This window comes from Schistocerca serialis, chromosome 11, assembly GCF_023864345.2.
Source record: "Schistocerca serialis cubense isolate TAMUIC-IGC-003099 chromosome 11, iqSchSeri2.2, whole genome shotgun sequence".
NCBI classification, from domain to species: domain Eukaryota; kingdom Metazoa; phylum Arthropoda; class Insecta; order Orthoptera; family Acrididae; genus Schistocerca; species Schistocerca serialis.
In genome coordinates, this window is record NC_064648.1 from 12,648,383 (window position 1) to 12,663,018 (window position 14,636).

A 14,636-nucleotide genomic window follows, 5' to 3' on the forward strand; every position below is an offset into this window, starting at 1 on the left:
GGGAAATGAAGCTGTAGAAGGTATAACAGGGAAATATGGTCTTGGTACAACAAATGAAGCTGGACAGAGACTCCTAGAATTCTGCCAAGAAAATTCATTGATAATTACTAATACGCTGTTTCAACTACCAAAACGACGCCTATATACCTGGACTTCGCCAGATGGCCAACACCGGAACCAAATTGATTACATACTTTGTAATCAGAGGTGGAAGAGCGCGGTTCAGTCAGCTACAACAAGACCTGGTGCTGACTGCGGATCAGATCATGAGCTCCTGATTGCAAAATTTCGGATGAAACTTCAGAATGTACCAAAAAGTATCCCAACTTGCAGATACGACCTTAACTCTATACCCTCCGACTATGCTGCAGAGGTACAAAACAGATTTAATGTATTACAGCTGGAGGACAAAAGCTCGCAAGAGATGTGGACAGAAGTAGCTAATACTGTCAAGGAGGCAGCAGAGAAACACATTCCCAAGAAAAGGAACAGTAAGAAGGCTAGATGGCTATCAGTTGAGGCACTGCAAGTTGCAGAAGAACGAAGGAAAGCAAAAATCAAGGGAGATAGATCAGCTATGTTTGAATTAAATAAAGATTTTCAGAAATTAGCTAGAAGAGATAAAAATATATTCTTTAATGAACAGTGCAAGGAAGTTGAAGATAGTAACGTAATGGGGAAGACAAGAGATCTTTATAAGAAAATTAGAGAAATTAAAGGAAAATTCCAGGCAAAAATTGGAATGATAAAAGATAGAAACGGGAAAGAGCTGAGTGAAGCGGAGGATGTTAAGGAAAGATGGGCAGAATATGTAGAAGACCTATACAAGAGAGAACTGCATCATGACAGGGCTCCTACTGCTGATGTTAATGTTAATTTAGAACTAGAGCCAGATATTTTGGAGAGCGAAATCCAGTGGGCCCTTGAAAATATGGCTGATAACAAAACTAGTGGACATGATGAAATACCAGCAGAATTGTTTAAAGTCACTGGAAAGGATGCAGTGAAAGTGCTGCACTCAATATGTCAAAAAATATGGATCACGCAGCAGTGGCCAGAAGACTGGAAAAGATCAGTATTCATCCCCATTCCAAAGAAGAAAAGTTCTAAAGAATGCTCAGATTATCGAACAATCGCACTTATTTCACATGCTAGCAAAGTTATGTTGAAAATCTCACAAAATAGACTTCGCCAATATCTAGATCGAGAGCTGCCAGAAGAACAAGCTGGATTTAGGAAAGGAAGAGGAACTAGAGATCAAATTGCTAACATTCGGTGGGTTATGGAAAAAGCGAGAGAATTCCAGAAAGATGTGTACCTCTGCTTTATTGACTACGCCAAAGCCTTTGACTGCGTCGATCACAACAAATTATGGAACGTACTGAAAAACATGGGTGTACCAGATCACCTCATTCATCTGATACGGAGTTTATACCTTGACCAAGAAGCCACGGTGAGAACTATGTATGGAACAACGAAATGGATAAAGATTCAGAAAGGGGTCCGGCAAGGCTGCATACTGTCACCGTACTTATTCAATCTGTATGCAGAACATGTCATGAGGAATGCAAGGCTAGATGAAGGAGAAACAGGAATTAAAATAGCTGGAATAAATGTAAACAACCTCAGGTACGCGGATGATACGATCCTATTGGCAGAAAGTGAAGAAGATTTGAGAACACTCTTACTGAAGGTGAAAGACGAAAGTGAAAAGGCTGGTCTTATGCTGAATGTGAAGAAAACGAAAATTATGGCAACTACACCTACCAATTCGTGGGATATAGCAGGAGAAACCATGGAAGTAGTGACCACATTCAGTTATCTCGGTTCCCAGATCTCTGCTGACGGTGACTGCAGCCATGAAATCCGGAGACGCCTGTTGCTCGGTAGACAGGCGATGTCAAACCTTGACAAGGTTATAAGGTCCAGAGATATAACACTAGCAACAAAGATCCGTATTGTGAGGGCTATGGTCTTTCCAGTTGTGATGTATGGATGTGAGACCTGGACCATTAGAAAGGCTGAACGGCGAAGAATTGACTCCTTCGAATTGTGGTGTTGGAGGAAACTTCTTAGAGTTCCATGGAGTGCAAAGAGAACCAACAGATCAATTTTGGAGCAAATTAAACCAGATTTCTCCCTGGAAGGTCTAATCTTAAAACAAAAGCTGACCTACTTTGGACACACAATGCGAAGGCATGCCTCGCTGGAAAAAACATTAATGCTGGGGAAGATTGAAGGAACTAGAAGAAGAGGACGTCAGAGGATGAGATGGATCGATGGCATCACAGAAGCAATGTGTTCCAACCTGGAAGGTCTACGGGAGAAAGTGCAAGACAGGAAAAAGTGGCGTGATTTGGTTCATGGGGTCACGAAGAGTCGGAACCGACTAAACGAATAGAGAGAGAGAGAGAATTCGTTCTGCAGACGTTCGTAAACGATGCCAGGTTGTGCTGCATTTGGTTGTTCCAATAGAGGCGAAGGTGGATTTCGCGTGTTAGCATTTCCACGCAATGAAGAAAGACGAAAGCAGTGGGCAGTTTTTTTAAGTACTTTTAGTCACGCAAAACAGATAGGCCTATTACAATTCAGTGCATTTGTAAGCTTTTATTTCTTTAACAGTTCGTGCACACTGGTAGCATCACAAGCTTTTCTGAAGCCAATATCTGACGTCCTTGCTGCAAACGGGAAGTTCCTGTAATTGCTGTGCCACGCTCATTCGACTTTATAGCGTCAAACTTTATTTCGTTCCGAATCAGAACAATAGGCATTATTTTGGTTTCAGTATTATTATTGCCTGACTGTTGACGCAGGCAAGGCACTGCCTCTGAGCACTATGGGACTTAACATCTGAGGTCATCAGTCCCCTAGAACTCAGAACTACTTAAACCTAACTAACCTAAGGACAGCACACAACACCCAGTCATCATGGACGCAGGCCAGTTGTAAGCACGTTTTCCGCGGCTGTCGTGGTTGCTCAAACATTTTTCGTAGTAAATAATTGTAGGTACTCTTGAAGACAGTTTTTAATAGGCCTACTTACTGTGGGATAGAAGGGATACGGTAGTTTTCTTGTTATATTTGGTCGTTATTACAGTAGCCTACATTTAACATTACCTGATTTTTGTAATCTTTTTCGTTTGTTATCTACGAGAGGTGTTCAGTAAAGTCGTAAGCAGTTGTTTACTTATGACATGCTAAAACTGTGTGCCGGACCGAGACTCGAACTCGGGACCTTTGCCTTTCGCGGGCAAGTGCTTGGGTAGTTCAGTTGGTAGAGCGCTTGCCCGCGGAAGGCAAAGGTCCCGAGTTGGAGTCTCGCTCCGGCACACAGTTTTAATCTGCCAGGAAGTTTCAACTACTTACGACTTTCATTCATCTGACGTAATACAGGTACGTTAAATCTTTAGCGTTATGCACTTCCGATACAAAACAAATGCTATACACTATTTTTGTTTTGTTTACGTTACTTTTATTGCAATATGTCTAGTAAACGAACTTTAAAGGAGATAAATGCAAGTAACGAATAATTTTTACAGTCACTGTATCAAATTTTCCTGTGCTGTACGTAGTAGGCTACTATGAGTATATTATAGCTGTAAAGAAAGGCATTTCACGAATGATTTCGCCATATTGTCTTGTGCTTTTGATTCGGTGAGTTTGTACTCCACTACTGGCCATTCAAAAGTTCCGCCCGGAGTTTGGCAGAAAAATGGCCGCCGTATCGTCCGGTTGGCCACTCTCTCCCTGTACAGGCTCTAGCAACAGGTGGCAGCTAGCACCATCTCGTAGCGATGACGTCACCCGATCACTCGCCGCATGCCGCGCGCCCTGCTGCCGGCCGGTGGAACTATATGGGCAGGCACATTCCGCGCACGTGATTCGAGTTGCATTGCATTGCTGCGCGGAAGCACGCAGTGCCAATCCACGCGAAGCTTCTTGCGTTCATGAAATGCATAAAACGCGGCAGAATTAGTCCTTTATATGTCACTACACACTGTAGCGTCCTGGGAAAAAGGTTCGGATAAGCACGTGTTGTGTTGTGTGATAAGTATCCCTCTAGCATGAATGTAAATTGTCACTGTTTATTCACTAGAGCGTTAACAGTTCACACGACTGAAGCTTGTCATACTGTTTTAAAATCGTTCCCGGTTTGAATAACCACAACAAAAGTGTCTCAACAGTGTTTCTTATTTAGTGCGTTTATACGCTTATTTTTAAGCATGCATTTATTAAACGTCTCTGCTAACACATTTTATTCATCGCACCGTAAAGTCTCATCGTGTGTGATTGCATTGTTTATGTGTTGTCGATAACACATCGTCCCAGCACTGTGTCTTTAGCGAAATTAGGGACAGTTTGTGCCTGAAAAGTAGCATGTCACTATGGTGCACTACACTATATTGCTTTCTGTGCGTGTGTGAATGTTTTATCACTCATTGGATTAGGCCACAAGAAGAGGCTGAAGACGTTGGTTCCTCTCCCGTCGGCTGCTACACATCGTCAACAAACGGTGAGTTGGACCTAGCCATTGTTTATAATCTCTTTCTCCTAATTATATGTAAACACTTCGAAGTCCACATTTCGCACTCTCTTGAGTGTCCTATGTTCTGTTGATAGTCCACTTATCCTTGTGGCACTATTTGCGACACATGTAAACAGTCGCTTTTGCAAATTTACATCTTATTTACAATTGAGTCCCTGCTACCTGAATACCAGAAAGCGACGTACTAAATACCTAACTATTTACATAATACATAAATATTAAACTTGTTTACATTGAAACCATGCCTGCATAGAAATATGATGCCGCTATATACTACAGCAGTCTGGTTTAACATTCCTACTGAGTGGCTCATATGTGCAAGATTACTGTCAACACATATGAGACCACGACCGTTCCATGTTGCACAGTACATGTGAAATTCCTAGTCGCAACAAAGGGAAAACGACCGCAGAGAACAAAGCACGAGAGATCCCCCCCCCCCCTCCAAAAAAAAAAGAGAAAGCCAAAACCCCGAAATTCGTGGTCGCGAAATTAAACCTTCCTCAAAAACCATGTGTGTCAAGCCTGTGTCTCGCCAAGCATAATCGGTTCATCTCATGGTCTTATAAAACTGTGTTTACAACCAGGCATATAAATGAGTCTTAATACTACTTTACTACAGTGTTATCTGTGTCATAAATTGTGTTCACATAAAAATGCATATAGATATATACAACAAACAAACATCAGTAAAAATGTAAATGCATAGATGCTTACTAACTATGAGTCAAAACCTTACAGATATTATTTACATAGATCTGTGGATGTTATTATTTCTGTAGCACATTTCTGGTGGGAAATATGAGAACATGGTATTCATGGACGAAAATTGTCAATAAGAAGTTTCCTAATCAAACATTCTTTAAATGACTCAGGCAGAGGTTCTTCAGAATCAGAATGTTTATTATCCCGTAACATACAAAGTAAATCACAGATCTGATGTACTGGGGACTCGTCAACATTACATTTACATTACAATTACAATTTGTATATACAGTATTACAAAAACAATATATCAACACTCCAGTTTACATGAATTACAAAGTAATATATAACAACAGTGTTTGCATAGTGGACATATTTTTACAATCATTTATTTGACACAAGACTGCTAAGCTTAATTTACAGGTGATGTTTCCTTGCTCAGACTTCCACATCATCGTTCATAAATTCTTCTACAGAGTTATAAAATTTTTTCCGCTAATAACTTGCGCAGCTTTGATTTAAATTGCTCTAGCTCTATGCTATTTATTTGTTTCTTTTTTAGCATGTTGTAGATTTTCATGCCTATTATTCTGGGGTTTGTGCATATGACTTTAACCTGTGAGTAGGAAGCATGAAGTTTGTCTTATTCCTAGTGCTGTATTGATGCTTAATATTGTTGTCTACGAATAACATATGGTTACTGTATACAAAAATAATCAGTTCAGAGATGTACAAACAGAGGGCACTTAATACCACTAGATTTCTTAACAGTGGGCGACAAGATTTTTTTGGTCTTGCATTACACATATTTCTAACAATTGATTTTTGTAATTTTAATATTCTAATGATTTTGCTTGTATTACCCCAAAAGATAATGCCATACCTTATAACAGCTTCAAAATAGCTGTGATAAACTACTTTTCTTATCTCCATGCTAGTTGAATATGACAAAATCTTCATAGCAAAGGTCAGGCTGTTTATCTTATTTGCTTTCTATATATGAAGACCAGGATAAATTTTGATTCCTAAAAATTTAACACAATCTGATTCTTTCAGTACTTGGTTACTGCAGGTAATATGAATTTCATTTATCTTAGAGTTTATAGTTTTGAACTGTAGTAAATGTTTTTTTTCCAATATGCGATTTTAACACATTTAGTCAGAACCAGTTTTCTACACTGTCTAATAGATTTGTGGCTGTTGAGGGAATTTGTTGTGAGTGATTGGTTTTGATGAGGGCAGCCATATCATCAGTGAATAAAACTGAGTGTGAATTTATGTTTAGTGGCAAGTCATTTATGTACAGTAAGAATAAAATTGGAACCAAAAGTCAGCCTTGTGGAACACCTTTTGAAATAATCATCCATTCAGAGAAGAAATTTCCCTTGCTTGATGATATAACTACTCTGTGTTTCTTCTTTGTGAGGTATAACCTGAACCACTCTAGAACATGACCTCCAGTTCCATATTTTTCCATTTTATACAGGAGCCATTGATGGTTTACACAATCAAATGCTTTTATGAGGTCACAGAACAATCCTGCAACTTTGCTAGACTTGTCTAAGGCAGAACAAATTTTTTTCACAAACTCATAATAATAATAATAATAATAATAATAGTATTTATTCAACATCGAATAATCAGATACAATCCGTAGAAATCATACAGTGTCAGGACATCATACAGATTATTTTCTGAATACGTCAGTTTATAAATTACAAACTAAAGATTTGTTTGTATTAATAAATTTTACGTTTTGATGCATTTTACATTTGGTAGTATACAATCACAATATTACAAATATTGTTGTTATCAACATTATATTAGTTGTAGGTTAGTTAAAACTATGAGCTTGACATACTTATGAAGCAATTTTCATACAGGTATAATACTTGTCTAGGGAATGAAAAGGGTTTTCAATTAGAATTCTTTTTAGCTGATCTTTTGTTAGTGGGAAGGGTTGTGAGACTTTTTGGTTGGGCATTGGATAGCTTCAGCCCAGCATGAAGTGCATTTTTTTCATATAAAGCTGTTCTGTGGCTATTTACATGGTATCTGAACTTTAGCCTTGAATCGTACTGGTGCAGGTCACAGTTGAAATTTGGATTTATTGTTTCCACAAGCAGTATAACTTTCAATATGTATACACCTATAATGGTAAGCACACCTAACTTTGGGAACAGATTCCGACACGATTCTCGAGGTTTGACACCACAAATAATTCTGATAGCTTTATTCTGTAGTATTAATAATGTGCTTAGGTTGGCTTGAGTTGTTGCACCCCATATTTCTACAGCATGGTTTAAATTTGATGAGAATAGGGCATGATAGGCAGTTTTTAGTACACACATGCCGTTACAATATTTGCTAATCATATTTATAGGAAACACATTCTTCGACAGCTTACATGCTAAGGAATCGATATGCATGTCCCGTTTGAGGCTGTCCTGGATTGTAATTCCGAAGAACTTTGTCCATTTTTCCTTATTTACAATGTCATTTTCTATGGATAATTTCATGTCAAATTCTATTTGTTTCCGTATGTTAAATTCCATCATTGCAGTCTTTGAAGCACTTACACCTGCCTAATATCGTGTGGGGCCCCCGCGAGGACGCAGAAGTGCCGCGGCACGACGTGGGATGCACTCGACTAACTGGAGGGAGTGGACACCACGAACCGTGCATGGCTGTCCATGAATCCGTAGGAGTGCGACGAGATGGATTCTCTTCTGACAGCACGTTGCCAGACATCCCGGATATGCTCAATAATGTTCATGTCTGGGGAGTTTGGTGGGCGGCGGTAGTGTTTAAACTCAGAAGAGTGTTCCTGGGGCCACTCTGTAGCAATTCTGGACGTATGGGGTGTCGCATTGACCCGCTGGAATTGCCCACGTCCATGGATGCAGGTGATCAGACAGGATGCTTACGTACTTGTCACCTGCGAGAACCGTATCTAGACGTATCAGGGGTCCCATATCACTGCAAGAGCTACACGCCCCTCACCACTACAGAGTCTCCACCAGCTTGAACAGTCCCCTGCTGGCGTGCAGGGTCGTTGGATTCATGAGGTTGTTTCCATACCCGTACACATCTGTCCGATCGATACAATTTGAAACGAGACTCGTCCCAGCAGGCAACACGTTTCCGGTCATCAACAGTCCAATGTCGGCGTTGAGGGGCCCAGGCGACGCATAAAGCTTTGTGCCGTGCAGTCATCGAGGGTACACGAGTGGGACTTCTGCTCCGGAAGCGCATATCGATGATGTTTCGTCGAACGGTTCGCACGCTGCCACTTGTTCGTGGCCCAGCACTGAAACCTGCAGCAATTTTCGGAAGGGTCGCACTTATGTCAGGTTGGGCGATTCTCTTCAGTCGTCGTTGGTCCCGTTCTTGTAGGATCTTTTTCTGGCCACAGCGATGTCGGGAGACCTGATGTTTTACCGGATTCCTGATATTCACGGTATACTCGTGAAATGGTCGTAAGGGAAGATCCCCACTTCATCGCTACCTCGGAGATCCTGTGTCCCATCTCTCGTGCGGGGACTATAATGCCACGTTCAAACTCACGTAAATCTTGATAACCTGCCATTGTAGCAGCAGTAAACGATCCAACAACTGCGCCAGACAGTCGTTGTCTTCCATAGGCGTTGCCGACCGCAGCGCCGTATTCTGGTTGTCTGTTTGTCAGAGGTGTACATGTCCCGCTTTTAACCCGCCCATGCTTGCCCGGTGGCCAGGCGGGCAGGCCGCCGCTCGTTGTCAACAGAACGGGCAGGCTGCTTCACTCCCAGCCAAGCCAAGCACAACCCAACCCGGGCAGGCTGCGGGAAACTTGCTTGCCTGCCCATATTACTGCTGAGCTGCGCTACGCAGCCGTTTAGTCTGCGCGCGTCATTGTCGTATTATGAACGTTAATCAAAAGTTTTTATTTTACCTGAGCACCAAAAGACAAACCCCAACATTATATATATATGTATTAATTTCAGGTAAAAAAAATATTGGTTTTATTTGTATATTCTTCCTTTACGCGTATATTTCGGGCTTCTTATGTATATAAATAAAAATTAATTGCCAAATGTGTTGATAAGCGTAAAACTCGAGAACGCCTGGACCAGTTCGGCTAAATTTTTTTTGCTGTGTTCGTAATTCTCAGGACAAGGTTTTTATAAAATAAAATTTTTCGAAAATCGACCGAAAAATTGGAAAATTTGACAAAAATTGAAAGTGCGTTTTCATTGTGTCCGTGTGTTTGTATTGCATACAATCTTGATGAAATTTTGCACACTATACCTTGAAACCAAGAGGAAGGTCACAGTCTACATAAAATTTCATATGGTGCATGGCGGAGGTTCCTTTACATAACGGAACTCGACAAATTGTACGTATTTATTCCGATCTTGATGAAATTTGGCACACTTGATATTCAAAGCAGGATGAAGGGCGCTGCCTGCTTAAAATTCTGAATGGTGCATGGCGGAGGGTACTTTACGTACACACTTCTACACCAACCTACAATTTTATTCCGATCTTGAAGAAATTTTGCACACTTGACGATCAAGAGCAACATCACTGTCTACATAATATTTCGGACAGTACATTGAAGAGAGTACCTTACAAAAGATTTTGACATCGTTTGCGGGTTACCATGAAAGTTCACTATGTACGCATGTTTCCATGGAGAAGGTTTTTGAATATTTACATGTGCATGTATATATATATGTTTATGTATATATATGTATATGCGTATATATATGTGTATATGTATGTATATGTATATATATATATATGTATTTCTCTATGAGTATATATATATATACTCATAGACAAATACATACATACATATATATATATATATATATATATATATATATATATATATATATATATATATATATATATATATATACGCATATACATATATATACATAAACATATATAAATATATATATACATAAACATGCACATGTAAATATTCAAAAACCTTCTCCATGGAAACATGCGTACATAGTGAACTTTCATGGTAACCCGCAAACGATGTCAAAATCTTTTGTAAGGTACTATCTTCAAGATCATAGACATTTCGTTTAAAAGAAATGTATGTATATATATATATACATATATATATATATATATATATATATATATATATATATATATATATACATACATTTCTTTTAAACGAAATGTCTATGATCTTTTTGAAATTTGAGAGCTGTCTGACACATTCACAGTCATCGTGTTGGACAATTCGGGCACAGCAAATGTCGTTTAACAGTTGCAAACCATTTTTGGTTGAGTGAACGTGTTATATTGGCTGCAAAAAACCTTGATGTTAACGAAATGAATTTTCAGATTCAAAATATGACACCTGGCGAATTGCTGACATACAAGTCTGTTTATTCCGTTACTAACTAAGATGATGTAGTCAACTATCCTACGGAATTTTTAAATTCGCTGGATTTCCCCGGATTACCGCCTCCCAATCTGTAATGAAGTCGGATCGGCAATCATGTTGCGAAAGGTAAACCAGCCACGTCTTTGTAATGGCACCCGGCTTGCGAGGAAGAAGTTAAAGAACAACGTAATCGAAGCCACAATTTTAAAAGGAAAGTACAAAGGTGAGGACAGTTTGATTCCAATATCACTAAGATTCCGACCGACATGCCATTCGACTTTAAACGGTTATAATTTCCAGTGCGGCTTACATTTGCCATGTCGATAGATAAATCGCAGGGGCAGTTGTTATATGTTTGTGGTATCAATCTTGAAAATCATGTTTTTCACATGGCTATTTGTATGTCGCATATTGCCCTGTCGGGACACATTCAACTTCATTTGTTTACGCACCAGGAAACAAAACTATCAATGCTGCGTATCAAAAAGTATTACAATAAATGCTACCTAGCAATAAACTTTGACACTGATTCACTGATCACCACAAAAGTTGACAAATATATATGAGTTTTCGTAGATAGGAGAAGAGGAGATGAACTGAGGTGGCGGAATCCAACAGAGAGAGGACGAGGAGAAGGATAGAGGGTGGGGGGGGGGGTGGAGATGGGCCAAGGGATGGGTTCAAAAATGGTTCAAATGGCCCTGAGCAATATGGGACTTAACTTCTGAGGTCATCAGCCCCCTAGAACTTAGAACTACTTAAACCTAACTAACCTAAGGACATCACACACATCCATGCCCGAGGCAGGATTCGAACCTGCAACCGTAGCGGTTGCGCGGTTCCAGACTGTAGCGCCTAGAACTGCTTGGCGACTTCGGCCGGCCAAGGGATGGGGAGTGGGGGGGGGGGGGGTGGAGGTGATCAAAGAGATAGTGGGAGAGGACTAAATGGATAGAGAGAAAATACGGGAGGGAAGATGGACTACGAGAGTATGGAATAAATAAATGCCCAGGCAACGCAATGCAGTCTGTGCTGCACTTTTCAACACCGAAACGGATGGATATTTGTACTAAAGAAGTGAACCTCCACCCCCGAAAAAGAAGATTGGTCACCTCCCCAGAAGAATAAATTATCTACGCCCCTATTAACCACTGTACTGCAATGAGAACCAAATTAAGATTTTGGAAGTCTAGATTCTTTAACTTTAGTATGTTTCAGCCAAGTATGACACCAATTATATAAATATTTAACTACGTTTCCAGGATGTATTTTACTGGTTCTGTGAATTCATTCGAAGTTGGAAAAATCATTCTAAATTGCCAAAATGCATTTTAACAAAATCGAAGGACCTGTTTCGTATCCAGTTCGTCTAAAAACTATAGTACTGGGAATACAACGGCGACCCTGAGCCATTTTTCGCGGCTCCTACGTTTGCGTCATGAGAGTCCACACTTGTAGTCTAGGTCTGCATCATGAGGGACCATATTTCGGACCATCATGATGCAGACTAAGACGACGAGTGTTTACTTGCATGATGCAAATCTAAACGACGACTCTAGACCCTCATAACACAGACCTAAACGACGAGTCTGAATCCTCATGACGCAGATATAGACGCTGTGGAGAGTGGCTCAGAGTTTCCATTATATTCCTACTACAATACATTCATGGAAAAAGACGCTCTTCATTTTAGGAGTATTTGTAGTGTCTAGGTCTTCAGCATCTTGACTCTGCATGTGGGATTCCCCTTAATATAGAAATACAAGAATAAAATTACATTTTGCAATGTGTGTGGAACTCAACAAAATAAATTGTAATTTAAACTCATAATGTGTATTGCCTTACTCCACAAATGAATATTTTATTTTGCAGAACACTTTTCAACATAAAATCTTTACAAATTTTCCTTCAGTTCCCCTGAAAGTATTATTTAGGCCAAACCAGATACTCCTAAAAATATTTGGCTACTTTTGCAAACCCAAGTAACAGAAAATGGTTTACAAACAATAATTAATGTCACTTGGAAGGATTGAAATCAAAAAGTTTAGTCTAAAATAAAAATGAACTGTATGCATTACAAAATTTCTATCTCAGAAATTGACGCCCAGGAAGCACAAGAAAGAAATCTGCACTCTTAATTAGTAAATTTGCGCTCAAACTCATAGTTTCCCGTTCAATGTTCTACTGTATTTTCAATGTGTCTGCTGATTAGTGTTTGAATTAATTATGACGAGATCGTTAAGTCTGTCTGCATTAAGACGTGATCGTTTTTCGCTAATTAGGTTTCCAGCGCAACTAAAAATTCTCTCACTAGACGCACTAGTGGCTGGTATATTTAATATTTTTCTTGCACACACGCACGTCGAGGAAGTCGTTGGGAGTTATTTTTCTACCACTGTAGAATATCTCCCTCGTTCACACAGTGTTCTTGCAAGTATCTGCTGACTTCATCATGTAGGAGAGGAGGCTCTTCTGCCCAGTCCTCAAATTTCGCCATTTTGTACGGCCCTGGATTTGTTTCTTGGTTTCTGTGATTGGGCACTTGTACTGAAACTGTACAGGTTCCAATTAATATTTGCAGAATAATGTGAAGATCGTACTACACATAGTTCAAATTATAATAGGTTTTAGATGATGCTATCATTTATCGCCCTGTAAAGTCACCAGAAGATCAAAACTAACTGCAGGACGATTTAAATAAGGTATATATTTTTGGTGTGAAAATTAGCAGTTGGCAATAAATAATGACAAGAGCGAGGTTATCCCTGTGTGTACTAAACTAAGTCCGTTAAACTTCGTTTACAAGATCAACCAGTCAAATCTAAAGGCTGTAGATTCTACTTAATACCTCTGATTACAATTACGACCTACTTAAATAGGAATGGACACACAGAAAATGCTGTAGGCGTTTTAATGACAAAACACTCTTTTGGAGCGTTGCTACGAAGTTGGAGAGCCTTATTATTGACGGAAGAGGTCGAAAGAGTCTAAATAAGGGCAGCTGGTTTGGTATTATTATAAAACAGGGGAAAGAGTGTCGCGGAAATTACACAAGAGTTCGGGTGGTAATCATTTCAACAATGGCGTTTTTTGACGTGGCGCGATCTATATATGAAATTTCGATCACCAACTTACACCTCCGAATTCGAAGAGATATTGTTGAGTCCCATATACATTGGAAGAAATGATCATCAGAATAAAATACAAAAAAGCAGCGCTCAGACGGAGAGCTGTAGGTGTTCTATCCCGCGCGAAATTCGAGAAAAGGAGACAAATAAGTTGAAAGTGGTTCGATGAACCCTCAACTAAGCACTTGCGTGTGTCTTGCAGAGTAACCATGTACATGTAGATGGTAACCATGTACATGTAGATGAAGAATATATGCATTATCTTAGGAGCTTACCTTCAGCACACATCTGTCGTGCTGCTTGGTAAATTTTTTCATCCTCGGTTAACTTTCTTAATGTGCGGTAGTTAGCCACCATAAACGTTGCAATTTTATGCAACACACTAACGCACATTTTCTGTTCTAGGAAGGCATCAGCGGCTTGTTTCAAAGGTTTCATGTCCTGAAAATACATTTTCTCAACATATATATTTCACAAGTGGTTCTATAATATTCAGATGGAATAAAATTACAAACCTCTTCATCGTTATCCCGTACGGTACAGTGAGTTTTTAAGGCATAAAACCACGGTAGAACTAAATGTAGGGTTGGATCCTTGTCACTCTCTAGATCAACTGTAGCTTCTTTAAACGGCTTAAGAAATTCTATAAGCTGGCCAGTTATATGGTGGTCATAAACCAGCATCTTATCAGAGGCATCTTCATTATGTAAAACAGCCTTCACTGAATCAATCTGAGAATGGACTGATACAAGCATGTCAAAATAACTATTCCAACGAGTTGAAACCCACTGCTTTAAAGATGAGTTCAGTCTCACACAGAGACCTCTTCTCTTGAAGTACGAAACCGTAGCCCGCTAATATA

The 14,636-nt window shown here is 39.6% G+C and overlaps 1 protein-coding gene across 1 annotated transcript in view; it reads left to right on the forward strand.

Annotated features, from left to right (window-relative positions):
• The first annotated feature begins 3,882 nt into the window (after positions 1–3,882).
• Positions 3,883–14,636, forward strand: part of LOC126427134 (uncharacterized) — a 70,531-nt gene continuing 59,777 nt past the window's right edge. Inside the window, exon 1 of the mRNA XM_050089358.1 lies at positions 3,883–4,513. The gene's annotated coding sequence lies outside the window, so the exon portion shown is untranslated. The remainder of the gene's footprint in view (positions 4,514–14,636) is intronic.